Raw genomic sequence first — 15,228 nt, forward strand, 5'->3', positions numbered from 1 at the left:
GTCATCCCTAGTTGATGTTCCTACCCCTACCTGGCACCAGTCTGCTGAAAGGGAGGAATGGCTGCCTGGTAGGCATGGAAGCAACACTGCACTGCATCAGCCCGCACTATTGGGCTCTTGTGCTCATGTCTAACCTCGTGTGCTTCTGGCATGGCAAAGACCACACAGCAGCTCACAAGACAAAGTCCTCCTTTTCCTAAACACACAACAAGACTACATCTTATCCTACACTTGTGTTCACAGCAACATTACTCATAGTAGTTAAGACAGACCATGCTTGTCTTAATAATAATAGTAACTAAGACATGGAAACAAGCAGTGTCCACTGGTGGATGAATGAATACACAAAGTGACATATATGTGCAGAAGAGTATTATACAGCTTTTAAAAGGCAGGAAATTCTGACACATGCTACAACATGGATGAACCCTGAGAACCTGATGCTAAAAGAAATAAGCTAGAAAACAAAAGACGATTGCATGATTCTGTGTAAATGAGATATTTAGAATATATAAAGCATAGAAATGGAAAATAGAACGGAGACTGCCAAGGGCTAAGAGGAAGGGAAGTGGGAAATTATTGCTTAATGGGTACACAGTTTCAGTTTTATAAGATGAAAATAATTATGAAAACAGATAGTGATGACTACACATTGTAAGTACTTTCAATACAAACACACACTTAAGATGGTTACATTGGTAAACTTTATATTGTACTTATTTTACTGGTTAAAAAAAAACCTGAAGAAAAACAAATACTATATCTGCTATCTTCCCATGCAGTTAAGTGGGGTCATACAACTGAGTTTGATCGGCAGAGTGTGTGTGGAGGTGGCATGTGCCACTTTATGCTAAGTGCCACAAAATCTCTCTAAGTGATCCTTTGCTCATTTTCTATCACTTGGTGTAATAAAGTCTGGTGTTGAACATGGCAGAGCCACCGTGAAGGATCCTGGTTAGGCAGAACTACCCACTAAGATGCCCCTGGCCTTGCGCTTTGTGTAGCAAAGAAATCAAAGTCTTTATGCATTTTGGGTTGTTCATTATAGCAACTAGCAGGATCGTAACACATCTTCTTTTGGGCTAGCTGCCCTCAGATCTTTTATCAGCCTGGAGAGGAGAAGGATGACTGCCCGAGGTGGCCTCTCTTCACATGGGTTTTCCCTAGCCAAAGCCTTTTCCCATGGAGGTCACTGAGACCATGAAGAAGAGCAAGTATGGAAATTCAGCTCGTTTTCAATTCATTGCTTTTGTCACATTACTATTATTCCTCTGGCCAAAGCAAGTCACATTCTCAACTCTGGTTGCAAAAAATGAAAGAGAATATTCATGCAAATAGACTATCTTAAATTATACTAAAAGGGGCATGCAAAATGGGACATTTAATTTAATATATTTAATTAATTTAATTTTTTTCTAGTATTTTTCCTCTGTAATTCTAAATGTTATTTGTATGCGGCTACCTCTTAATTTTAATCATTGTCTTTCAGTACATTGTAATGTTTTAAAATTTAGGTTTTTTTCCTTTTGCCCTATTAAAAAATTCCTGTATGCCTTCTACTCAAATTTCTTAAATGTTAGCATTTTACCACAACAGCAGTTGTGGTATTTTTTCTTGAAACCATTTGAGAATGTATTATAGACATGACTCTCCTTTACTCCTAATTTTCTGTGTATATTTCCAAAACCAAGCCTTACTCAACCACAGTACCACTATTAAAAATCAGGGAATCAGCGTTATAACACTATTATCTAGTGTATCTTAGGCTGTCCTATATGGTTGACACAGGCTACATGTGACTGTATTTAAAATTAGGCATTCAATTCCTTGGTTACACTAGCCATATTTAAAGCACTCAATAACTATATATTACTAGTGGCTGTTATATAAGATAGTGTGAAGAATATTGTATCAAGGAAAATTCTGTTGGAGAGTAAGTCTAAATCTTTCAGTCTCTGTTAGGCTGTAGTTAAAGATTTATAGAGATGAAATTTGTATTTGTTCTCAAAAAAGCTATAAGGTAGTAATTACTACCTCCATTTTTTTAGACAAGGAAACAGAATTAGAAAAGAGAATATGGTCCATGGTTCTATAATAAATCTGTTAGTTAAGCAGGAATTTGAACATGAGTGTGATCATTTTAAAGAATGTTCTTTTTCTATGACAGATTGTCCTACTAGGGTGAGTTCTTCAGACGAAGAGCCTAAGACAAGGATTCATGTGTGTGATTGCCCAAGGCAGAGCTTCCAAAGAGAGGGGGTGAAGGAATGGAGGAACAGGACAGGGAGCAAGGCGGCTGACGCAGAGCATCCGTCTCAACCCATCTCTCCAAACATTTGGGAGCATGAACAAGCCAAAGGCTCTCACCTCCCCACCCACTGGAGACAAGGTAGCAAGGTTTCCACAGCCACCATAGTGATCCGTGGACTGCAGGCTGTGGCAGCTGGACATTGCCACATGCTTCTGGACATCTGCTTGCTATACAGGCAGAGCAGCTCCAGAAGCCCATGGCCGTCCTCTGAAGAAGGTAAACGTCCACACTGCTCAAATCAAAGCACCAAGAATGGAGGCAATGGCACCCAGAACCAGTCAAAGGGGTCTCAGAACATGTAGGAACAGCCCCAGTGGAAACCACAGCAGAATACTTTATTATAGTTTCACAGAATGTGTTCACAAAACATCTCTCCCATTCCCTGTATGGGAAGAAAACTTGAAAATCTAGCTGGTTTAGAATAAATGCTCATTTATTTGCTCTGGCCCATTTCCATGAGATATGTGCTTCCATGAGTATCATATCAGTGAGGAGAACTGGGTGGGGAGGGTGGGGTCACCCTTGATAAGTAGCACAAAACCAAAGGGCAGAAATCATAGGACAGATGCACAGGAACACCGGGGAGGCCTGCCTGCCAGTGAGTACAAGGAGAACCCCTCTCTCAAAGACCTCTTGTCTCCTGCCCTACAGTCTACTCAGATTTCTACAGAAATGCGCATACACTTGTGTATGGGAAAGAGGGTGGTTTTATACAACGCTGTGCCCCATAGCTCAAAACTATGAAGTCCAGTGGACGTCACAAGGAAGCTGAAAAACTGTCAGGAACAAACGTGGTGTATCTCTTTCCCTTTTTCATTCCTTTTTCTCCAACCTATTGTCTTTATTCTCTCCTGTGCATATATACAGAAGTATCTAGTTCAGTTTTTTTATTTTAAAATAAAGATAATGACATGGAATTTCAAAACAAAATAGGAGGTTAACAATGGTTAATATATTGCATATTGTTATTTTCAAATTAGGCTCAGATTACAAGATACAGGTATGAAAATGATCGAACAATGAAAGTACAAACCGTTTTTGATGAACTAATAGAGATTAGTAGTATAATTATCTACTACACATGCACACACACACACACACACACACTTTTCCTTTCTTTTCTCCATCCCAGTTGTTCTTTCCTTTTGAGCAGTTTTTTCCACTTTCACAATATCTGCTGCTCATTTTGGATCTTGTTTACTCTTTCATTTTTTTATATTAGGGAGACAATATGATGTTTACACATGCAAGTCTGATTTTTTTCACTTTTGAATATGATCTCAAATTACATCCATTTATCTATAAAAGCTCAAGTTTATCCATCTTTATATCTGGGTAGTACTCCATTGTATAACAATACCACATCTTTTTTACTCATTCTATAGTTTATGGGCATTTGGGTTGTTTCCAAGACTTAGCTATTACAAATTGTGCTGCTATATTCCAGTCGTGAAGCCAACAAAGCATACTGGCTTAAGATGTAGATCCAGGGGCTAGGGATTTAGCTCAGCGGCATAAGCACCTGCCTTGCAAGCTGGCGGTCATGAGTTTGATCCTCAAAAAAGATGTAGATCCAGAAACACAGCATCTCACTTTTCTGGTTTTTTTTGTTTTTTTTGTCTTTTTCGTTTTTATGTGTACCAGGGATCAAACTCAGGCCTGCCTGCTTGCAAGGCAGGCGCTTATGCCGCTGAGCTAAATCCCCAGCGCACTTTTCTAGTTTGATAAAATTATTGATCAGGTCAGAACCTGACTGATCCAGGTCTCATGTCCAAGGTTATGACTCTGATCCAGTCAATGGAGACCAAGTGGGAATAAAATTGTTCCATGGAAAAATGCCATCTGGAACTTAGCAACGGTGCAGATTAGATATGGTAGATAATTTTTCCGCAGAAAAATATACCTACAACAGTATTTCTGGTTCCTCACACTCTTCTGAACCTTACTACTCTTTGCTCTGAGAGATGAAGTCTGTGCTCGCTCCTCTTAAATCTGGGCTGGATTTTGGACAGCTCTAATGAACCAGTAGAACATGACAGTTGTGGTGCTAGGTGACTTCCAAGTCATTAAAAATGTTTCTGTGCAGTGTTCTTTTTGTCCTCTATTTCTCTCTCATTCCTCAGCCTTAGGAACCCAACTACCATACAGTGCAGAAACACATGCTCTGCAAAAGGGTCACATATCAGTGTTCCTCCCAACCATCCCAGTTCCAGGGGACAGCCAGGATCACCCACCATACACGTGTGTGAGGTAAGAAGGTTTCAGCCGCAGCAAAACAAATGTGTCCTTGTTACTGGCTTTAGCCACTCAATGGTGAGAATTTGTTCTTCCATTGTAGCAGCATTTCAATAAACTTTAGTGTTTCTGTTTTCTTGTCCTTCATTAAGGTTATCGCCTCAGGACTTTGGACCCTAGTGTTCTGCGATCTCTTTGGGTCCTCTCACATCATGACTCCCCAAGCTGAGTATGAACCCTAGGGACACGCGGCAAGCAAGTCTCTTGTTCATTATGTTTTTATTTTGTTAAGAACAAGTTAGGATCATTTCACTGTCAGAAAATGGAAAAAAGTATATTATGAAAAGTATGAAAAATTACAGTGCTGCTCAAATTGGTCAGGTGGAGGCTTTGGAGTTTTTATTTTCATTTGTTGGCATGACAAAACACACAAGAGCAAATTTGACCCATCCCTCCCAAGATCAGCCATTCCAAATGGAAAGATACTTTCAAATGCCACTGAAGTGTAAGTATTTCATTGTCCCTGTCCAACATGTGTGGGTCTATCACATGCCAGGAGCACGTCTAGCCTGCCATTCAGCAGCTGTCACTTTCTCCTTGCTGAGATATAATACCAAACATCCACAAGTTAAGGGAGGAAAGGTTTATTTTGTGTCACAGTTTTCAGAGGTTTCAGCCCTTGGTTGACTGGCCCCATGGCAGGGTGGCATAGCAGAGGGGCCTGGGAAAGGGGGACTTGCTCATGGCATGGCAGCAGGAAGCAGAGAGAGGAATCAAGGCCGGAGAGGGAGACAGACCTTCCAGGTCATGTCTGCAGTGACCCATCTCCTTCAAGCAGGTTTCAGCTCTTAGCATCACATTTAGCCATGAACTCATCACTGGACTCATCCACTGATGAGTATGTCACTGTCACACACACACACACACACACACACACACACACACACACACACAGCCTGATCCATGATCACATAAGGCTTTGGGGGGCACATTCAGATATAAATCATAACAGGAGCACACAACATGCTCAGACTGAAGGAAATATGGAGAAACACACTTCACTTCCTTTCTTACTATACTGACGAGTGATAAATTGATAATGCCCTGGACAGGACCTTGCCCTACCTTATTTTTAAAACATTATTAACTCATTTGTCAACTGAGTTAATTTGGGACTATTTCCAGTGATCCTTATGATAGTCACAGTACAACTAGTTCACTGGAGATGGGGCACTTTGTCCAGTGCAGTAGTTCCAAATACATGGTTCTTGGACCACCCGAAGTCAGCATCACCCAGGAAATTACCTTAGAGTCTGTCTGGTACTCCTAATGGCAGAAGATGGCAAAGCTTAAATGAGAGTAATAGGCTCAACCCCGGCATCACAGAGCAAAACACAAGAGGGAAAATAGGGTTCAGAGACAGTGGCTGAACACTGATGAGATTATTTGGGGCTATTATACATCTTATGTGGCCTCAGAACACACATCCCTTTTGGGGATACATCTAACATTCCGAGTGCAGTGAATGGTTTGCATTGGCTCACTCCCAGTGAGGGGGTCTTTCAGTTAACAGAGTACTCTCGTAGTATCTTTTTCTCTTGGCAAAACAGCTGGACTCATTTCCCCACTGCACAGGATAAAAGCTAAACAAGAAGAAAACAAGACAGGGGAATGAGTAGGGCTTCATGGTGATGGGCAGGAATGAAGGCTGTGAATATCCCAGAATCTTGAGTTCTAAGAGAAAACAATACAGCAAAGTTGTCCGTCCCTATCTCTCTGGGGCATCTACATTCCCAAGAAGTGATAACTACTTGGATCTCTGTAGAGCTAGGATAGGTCCCAAGATATTTCAGAGTTATCTCCTAAGTTTTAAAAGAGAAAGTCACACTTACTTGAGGCCTCCTCTGTCAGCTGGCAGCAACACCTCTAGTTCATGATGTTCATCTCTGCTCCAGGCCTTGTCATCGCCCCATCACCATCAAGGCACAGCCACAAAGGGTCTGAGATAGGTCTCTTTTTTCTGACTCTTCTGGAACACAAAATGATTGATACTCAGTAGAAAGAAGAATGTATACAACTTGCAAAGAAATGTTGAGGAGCTCAAAAATAAATCACTTGTCAGACCATGGAGAATAATAATCTGACTTCTTCATGATGGTCACTGTTACAGTTTGAATCTAAACTGTCCTTTCAAAGGCTCATGTACTCAGAGGGGAGGGCTTTTGGAAGCTGCTGGATCATGGAGTTTTAATTTCACCAATGGGTTAGTCTGTTGATGAATCCATAATTTGATGGCATTAAGGGGATGTGATAGAAACTTAGGAGGTAGGAATGAATTGGAAGGAAAGCATTATGCAGATGTGACTTTGGAAAATTTGACCTTATGCTGAACCTTCTGTCAGGTTTCTGGCCATCATGAGGTGAGCAGCTTTCATCTACCATTCCTCTACTCTTCTGCCAAGATAGACTGCCTCACCATGGGCCCATAGCAATAGAGTGAGCCAAGATGAACCTATCCTCCTTTAAGTTGTTACCCTCAGGTATTTTGTTACAACAATAGAAAGCTAACATGATCAGAGATACCTTCATATTTCTCCATCAACCCTAACTGGTACCACTGCCATGTGACCTCAGAACTCCCACTCCCCCACAAAAACATTGAAAACTCCAGGTAATAAGTTACTTTGGAGCTGAGGAAAGGTTGATTAATGGGTACAATTTTATAGTTAGATAAAAATAAGAAATTCAGGCGTACTATTGCACAGCAGGATTATCATAAATAGCAACTATGTATTGTATAGTTCACAAAGCAAAAAGAAAGTATTTTTAAAATTTTCACCACATAGTGTTTGAGGTGTATTTTAACACAATTTATATATTACTGAAGGTATACCTGTGTCAAAACATTACATGGTACACACTAATATTTACAACTTTTATGTTTTTATGCAACCATTAAAAAATAAAACACATACACACACACACACACACACACACATATATATATATATATATATATATATATATATATATATATAACTTTTAACAGAAATAAAATAAAGGTAAAAAGAGGACATATTGTGGAACAGCCCTTGGACCATCTGTTTTTGCCAATCCCTTGAACTTCCTTTTTTCTTAATATTTGAGATTGATGCCTTCTCTAAATTCTAATGCTAAAAACTTGTCCTGAATCCTGAATTAGATCTTATGCAGAAAAACTGCTTCATCTCAGCTCATACCCATCTCTGAGTCAAAATGAGTTTAGAAGATGTGTCACGAGGTAGGCTTACTTTTCCTGCCTAACTTTGCCTTTTTGTAGAAAGAGAATCGCCAAACTACTAAGGTCCAAATTGTGTTCCAGCTTTGAAAGGCTTCTTAGAGAACAGAAAGTACAAAACTTCATCCTGATACTCAAAGCCATTGTCAGCTGCCACAAACTTCACTCTCACTGTCCTCAACCCTGTGTCACCTAGACTTGAATGAATTTATATTTATAAGCTTTCTTCAACTTATTTTTCATCTCTTGACCAAAATGCTGCTCATCTTTCCATCTTGCCTCCTGCGTGAGAGCTTCTCTGACTGGCCCCATCTGCTTGGTACCTCTTTTGGCCTCTGCACTATCAGCATCAACTAACTCTGGCAATAACAGGCACATCTCCATAGGATGCCTGTGTATTCCCAATGTTCCATCTGTCTCACACAGAAAGAGTGTGAGATGCAGAAACAAGACTGTATTTCACACAGCCCCTGTGATGGTGAATCTTAATTATCAACTGCACTGGATTCAGAAACACCTAGGAAATTAGTAAAACACCTGTGTAGGTGTGTCTGGGATGATGTCTCCAGAGACAATCGGCCTGTGGGGCAGCAAATTGAGGTGGGAAGCCCACCCTGAATGTGGGCAGCACCAGCTGAGAGAGTAAAACAATCTTAAAACATTGAAAAGGAAGAGGGAAACCCACTATCCCAGGCTTTCCTCCCTCTGCTTCACGGCAACCATAACGTGAGCAGCTCTGCCCGCCACCTGCTCCCACCATAACAATTCTGCCTCAACACAAGTCTAAAGGCAACGGAGCCAGCTGCCCATGGACTGAAACATCTGCAACCATGAGCCAGAATAAACCTTTCCTTTCCTCCTTTAAATTGCTTTTCTCAGGTATTTTGACATGGTGATTGCGATTGCTGCTCCTGATATATCAACTTGGCTTGAGTTAGAAGGACCGGTTGAGTTCTGTGTGTTCCATGTCTTTGGGGCATCTCCAGAGATGACTGGCATGCAGGTCAGCCAACTGGAGCAGTAACACTCACCTCGGCTGGAGGCTTCCAGCCTGATTGGAAGGAAAGGGAAAGGAGGAGTGGGCACGCATTTGAAAAGCTCCGTTTGGCTTGTGCTGGTACATCTTTCACTGCCATTGTCTGCAGACATTAGCCTCTAGTTTCATCAGCCTTACAATCCAGATTCACACCAACGAGGCTTTTGGGAGGAAGTTCCAGGTCTTTGACTTGGACTATTGCTGTATCCTTGATTCTTCTCACTCTGCAGATTCTTGGACTGAGCAGCTATTGGACTTTCCAGCTCATAGGTAGTCATTGTGAACTCTCCCACTTCTTACCCTGTAAGCCAAAATTTCTTGCATAACTGATATTCTATCAGTTATCTTTTCCTAGAAAACCAAACCAATACAGTGACAAAAAGCTAACAAACACAGACTCCTAGATACAAATTAGGAAATAGATATAAATACATACATGAAGTTTCTTAACTGCAAACAAAAACTGATAGCCACAAAAAGTATAATAAAACACAGGCAAATATTTTATCGACCAACCTTTTAATAAAGGGTTTTAACAAATAACTAATAAATAAAATAAACTACCATGTTCACATCCTATACAGGAAGATTTAAAATTATGAAATCATCACTCTGCAAATTAAAATGCAATTTAAATATAATTCCTGTGAAGTAGCTACCCAGTTTTTAATGGATTTTGCTAATCAGGTTATAAAATCTATATGCAGAAGCAAAGGCCCAAGGATAGCTGAGCCAATTTTAAAAGGAAAGAGCAAGGATGAATGGAGAACTCATTCTACCAAGTAGTTTTGTACATAATGATGGTGAATAATACGGTGTTGTGTTGGCAGAGGGATAAGCAAAGATTAGTGGAACCGATATTCTTGAAACGATTCCATTGATACAAGAAAATGTGACACATAGCAGAAGAGATAGCATAGATTGCTGAGAAAACAGTGGACTATATATCAATAAGCTTATTAGCCGCTGTCCCTGCCCTATGTCATATACAAGAATCTATTCCAGGCAGTCCAAGAGCCTAATATAGAATAAGAGCAAGAGAAAAGAATCTGCTTATGATTTGAAGGTAAGGTAGATTTTCCTAATGAACACCATAAAACCTAAGTTATCAATAAAAGATCAATCAGTTAAACTAAATGAAATTTAATGTTACTATCTCTCAAAAGCTACCGTTAAAAGCTGACCAAGCACAGTCTGGTGTGGTAGTGCACAGGTAATACCAGCTGTGCAGGAGGTAGAGGGAGGAGGACCACAAGCTATGTCCTCGCTTGGGCACCATACTGAGACCCACCTTAAAAGAAAAACAAAACAAAACAAACAAACAAAAGAAAAGAAAAAAAGACAAAAAACAGAAAATGAAAAAGTCAAAGTACCAATGGGAAGAGGATACTTCCGATCCTGGGAATGATAAAGAATATCTGACCAGAATATTTAAATCATTCCTACAAATCTTTAAGGAAACAGACAAACAATGTATAAGGGGGGAAAATGAGTAAAAGATGTGAGTCATTGAAGAGGAAATCCAAATATCCCGCAAATAACTTCTGTACAGACAGCCAAGTTCACAGGTAATCATGGTTTTTAAAATGTGAAAGTATGCTAATCGCATTAGCAAGACTATGAAACAAGCGGACACACAATGGTTCCACCACGGTAGCAATGTAAAGAGGGAGAACAATCCGGCAATAGCCAATGTATATGAAGATAAACGTATGCAGCAGAACCAAAATTCTCCTCTAAACAGACCTCAGGTAACTCTCCAAAGCAATGCTAATGCAGTTCTGAGAGGCACATTACTGAAAATTACCCAAAGCTGACAATCAGGGCCCCTTTCCAAATGAAGGAAACAGCCAGGCTGAAAGGGCAGTGAAATGCCCACTTAACACCTCAAGGTCTTTACAGAGCACTCTATCACCCCTAAGCACGCATTCCAGTAGTTCTTAAAAAGTATAAGAAACTTAACAATGACCCTGAACTTGCATTTTAAACAGGGAGCAACGGCATCCAACCCTGTTCTCTGTCTTCAGTAGCCACTCAACACCTATCAACAGAGATATGATAGAAATGGGCTTAATTCCCAAGGAAAAAATATCCTAAGACTGGCTCTGTACCTTGCTAACTATGATCTATCTGAGACGTTAGCCCAAACAAATTTTAACAAGCAGGAAATGATGGCCTCTGAATTAAAATACCATCGTGTCTGCAATTTAAACGCTGTTGAGAACACTTATAAATAGAACTGAGTTTTCAAGAACAACAACAACAACAAAAGGCTCAGCTTTGACACAGAATGCTCAGAGACGAGGGTAATTCAGGTTCCACTTTTACAGCCAAAATGGATTAATTATTCTTTCCATTTTCTAGCAAAGAAGAGAGGCAAAGGCAACTGGAAAAGGTAAACTAGGCAAGGTTTCCAAAATAGGGCCGATCTTTTGTCTGTTGCTTTTAGTGGCTTCCAGTGTGACCTATTAAAGGTATACTCTTGGCCCCAGAAAAGGGAAAAGAAACTATAGCTTTGTATTCCCAATTCATGTATCTTTGCCTGAAATCTTGCACTCAATTTCAGTGTAATATGAAGAGGCCTCTTCTTTTACAAAAAGTTCCCTCTTCCCACCAGGCTTGTTTGTTATTTTATGTGTTTCTGCATCATTTGAAGACTTTGCTTTGATCTGCATTCCTCCTGGATGTGGGGTTTCCTTTTCAGCTACCAAAAGGAAAGCTGGTTTGTTTGAAAATCTGTTTATTTGGATTTTTTTTTTTTTTTTGCTAGCCTAAAGTTCCTATCTTTATCAGGATGCACAGCGCTCTGTGTCTGTGAGCCTTGGACATCACCAGTTTTCCCTAAGGAAAAGGCAACTTGGAAATAACACAACTTGCCCGTTTGTCTTTGGACTGTGCTGGGAAAAGGGTTTTAGGGGTTTGAGTGTAAAGCTTAAGAGAAGGGATTCTTGCCTAGATATGTCTAATCAGTAGTGGCGCTTTCATGTTTGGACTGAGAAAAAATTGTTTCCTCTCTTGTTAATTCTCAGTTAGGAAGTTTCTCAGCAGGCACAAAGTTACTTGTGTGCAGAATCAACAGCCTCTGTATTTACTGGCAAGAATCTATACCTTCCACAGAGAGAGGGCTGTAAACAAAATGGACTGCTCTCTCTGTCCAGGCCATGGGTATGTGGCCCTCAGAAAAAGTCTAATCATGTGAAGGTGACATCTTCATGTCTCTGTTTCCAGAATATTTTAATTTTAAAAGAAAGTCAACATGTATGGGTCTCTGTATGTGTTACTGGGGATCGAACCCAGGGACCTCACACTGAGCTATACTTTGTACTTTAACATAACATCTTGCTAAGCTACTAAATTGCCCCAGGCTACCTAGAGTCAAATTCACAATCCTCCTGCTTCAGCCTTCCAGAATGCTGGGATTAAAACTGTGCATCAGGATGCCTGGCTAAGAAAAGTCAGCTCTTGAGTTGGGGATGCTTGCTGTGATGCCTCTAGCTTCCCAAGTCTAATTAATAGAATGGCAGAACAAGAATGCTGAGCAGATCAAGGGTCCTTGGGGAAGAGGTGCCAGGGCCAGGTGATTACAGAGGCCTTCATTGGTATGTGCATAGCACACAGGGCATCACCCACGGTCGGCATTGAAAGGCACATTACCAGTGTCACTTAAATGCACTTGATATGGATGTCTAAGGGATGCAGTGAATTACTTGTTGAACGTGGTCTTGGGTCCCTTACACCAAGCCCATAGTCTACCACTTATTGTTTATAAGCAACATTGGCTCTGGACCAACATTTCTTCCTAGAACAGTTCTTAAAAGGACTGAAGCTGTCTATAGACAAAACATAGGGAGGAAATAAAAGGGCTCTCTAAACGAGGAAAAAAGGAGACCTTCTCCCACATCCTCCCTATGCCTCTCAGAGAGAGAAACAGGATGTGTTCCCCAAGGACCTTAAGAGACAGTCAACCTTCAGGGACAGCAGTGGCCAGGCCCTTCTCTCTAGAGGGCGAAGGATTCAACCTGGGAATGCAAACAAACTTAGGAAAACAATAGGCAGGACCAGGAAGGAATGGGAATTATTTGTCTGTTTTTAATAGAATCCTGCCTTCAAGTTTCAGCTTTGCTCTAGGAAAAAAAAAAAAATTACAGTTTTCTTTAAAGTCACACATGAACAGTTTCTGGCTTCAAAAGCTAGAGATCAAATTTAACTCCAGTTGTTGCTGGAGAAGCACCCTTTTTTGTGAGGACACCAGGCCTCCTTGGACTCAAGCTGGGGACAGTGGTGGGTCCCAGAAGGAGACTGGTTAGGTGAGGCTACTCTATCCTGAGGTTTCTCAGCTAGCAGAGCAATTACAGACCCCAAACAGGAGTTAAGATGGACTTGTTTATACCAAACTCTGGGCTGCTGATTTTTCAGCTCAGCCATTCATCAGGAAACCTTTGAGTCTACAAGAACTAACACAACTTTATACTTGTGTTGGTAACCAGACTCCAAAAATCCACATGCATTAAAAAAAAAAAAGAAAGAAAAAAGGACTATTGTTAACCTGGCTTTGTTTTGGCCAAACATTCAGATTACATGTTGCTCTTTTAAAAAGACATCTATATTCTTTATAAGTGTTATTTATGAAGTCCAGAAAAAGTGACTTAGGGTCAAAGCAAACTGAAAATATCATCCTGGCAGATTGAGAAACAAAAGGAACCCTTGTGGAAAGTTTTGGTTTTGAGATGCAAACATCAAAGGAAACTTCGCATTGTGGACAAGATTGTCAAAAAAATATTGTTAGGAGGAGATTGTCTACCGCCTCAAAAATCCCCCAGGTGGCAAAATCAAAAACATGTAATCCCAGAGCTTTGGAAGGATGAGGCAGGAGGTATGCAAGTTTGAACCCAGCCTGGGCAATTTAGTGATTTAGAGAGTCTCTGTTTCAAAAAAAAAAAAAAATTTTTTTTTTTTTAATTTTAAAAAGGGTGGGGGATGTAGCTTAGTGCAAAGGCCCTGGATTCAGTCTCCAGTTCTGAAAAATAAAATGACATTCACTCTTTAAACTTAAAATTCTGATACACCTGGCTCCTATCTTACAAATCCTATCTCCCGTGCTTAGATGGGCTAGAGTGGGCACAGGCGGTTAACTCACACCTGCTGTTTCCCACAAAATCACCTCCAGAACAACCAGCCATTGAGTCCTGCTGATGAAGTTCTGCTGAGAAGCTGCATCCGAGGCAAGACTCTGAACTAGCATCCCCTAGAGAATTCACAAATGCTCACTCTGTTCCCTAGGAGATAAGCAAAGCCCACACTCAAGGATCCAGAGCTTGGGGAGTAGCAGAGACTAGGTCAGGTCTGCATAATGTATGGATCTAAGCCAGCAGCTGCACTTGGAAACTTGTTACCCAGCAAATTTTCCCACTTCCCCCCAAAATTGCTGAATCACACTGGGGAAGGGCACCAATCTGTACAACTCCTCAAGGTGATTTGTATGCATACTTAATATGACAAGTGTAAAGCAAGAAAGACCTCAGGAAACCTCCTAGCCTCTCTGGGGGAGGCCAGCCCGGAAGGACTTTGTAAATTGCAGGAAGGACACTCCCAGAGCGCAGTGGATGAATGCCCGGGACCTTGCTCACAATGAGGAGGGTGCGAATCACCTGTGCCTTGTGTGAGGTCATAAAACCAACAGGACATGTTACCTTTGATCTTTGGAGGAACTCTGGATGATTCCAGCCTTCTCATGCTTCTCCTCATGCTTCTCGTGGCAGCTGGAAAGGAAGAGTAGGTTTCAGAGCCAGAAAACTCAAGAGGAGTCTGAGAGAAGATCAAGCTCTTCGCCAGCCTCCTCACTTTGAGACTATGTGGATTTCACTGCCCTTGGCCTCCCGTTATTACTGGTGACTGTCACATGTGATGTCTTAAATGCACAGCCTGTACCAGGGATCCTGGTTCTCCTCCCTCACCTGGCTACTCTCTCCCAGGTATAACTCACTCAAGCCCTGACCTTAGCCTCCCCTCCACCCCGACTCATGCCATGTTCAAGAATCTGTTACTGCTATTATAGATGCTTCCACCCCAACTCAGAATCAACCCGACACGTTTTAATTGATATGTATCTCTGTATAAATTAACTTCTTAAATGAAACTACTTAGAGTTCAAGTGGACAAATTATTATTTTTTCATAAGAGTTCCTTTGGCTCTGGTTTCTGGATTTTAAAAAAAATTATTTTCTATTTTGTTCATCCAAAATACACTTCACTCACTTTTCCGTCTTAGATAGCCCTTGACTGAGGTTAGGTCTCCACACCCTGCCAACAATCACAGCGACAATAAGGATAATATTATGGCAAGTGAAACCATATGGAGAGCTTAGCATG

The 15,228-nt window shown here is 40.9% G+C and overlaps 1 protein-coding gene across 7 annotated transcripts in view; it reads right to left on the reverse strand.

The window, feature by feature from the left end:
• Positions 1-2,810: 2,810 nt before the first annotated feature.
• LOC111753432 (uncharacterized) overlaps positions 2,811-15,228 on the reverse strand; it is a 49,173-nt gene continuing 36,755 nt past the window's right edge. For 3 of the 7 annotated variants that reach the window (XR_010047494.1, XM_063248694.1, XM_063248692.1), the window contains 4 exons: positions 14,550-14,618; positions 8,855-9,160; positions 6,439-6,575; positions 2,811-6,189 (listed from right to left, as the gene is read on the reverse strand). The gene's annotated coding sequence lies outside the window, so the exon portion shown is untranslated. Of the gene's footprint in view, positions 6,190-6,438; positions 6,576-8,854; positions 9,211-14,549; positions 14,619-15,228 lie in introns of all 7 variants that reach the window. The other 4 variants (XM_063248695.1, XM_063248693.1, XM_063248697.1 and 1 more) reach the window with 2 other exon arrangements.

This window comes from Cavia porcellus, unplaced genomic scaffold (genome assembly GCF_034190915.1).
Source record: "Cavia porcellus strain 051 isolate PalLab524CR breed Dunkin Hartley unplaced genomic scaffold, mCavPor4.1 scaffold_5, whole genome shotgun sequence".
NCBI classification, from domain to species: Eukaryota; Metazoa; Chordata; class Mammalia; order Rodentia; family Caviidae; genus Cavia; species Cavia porcellus.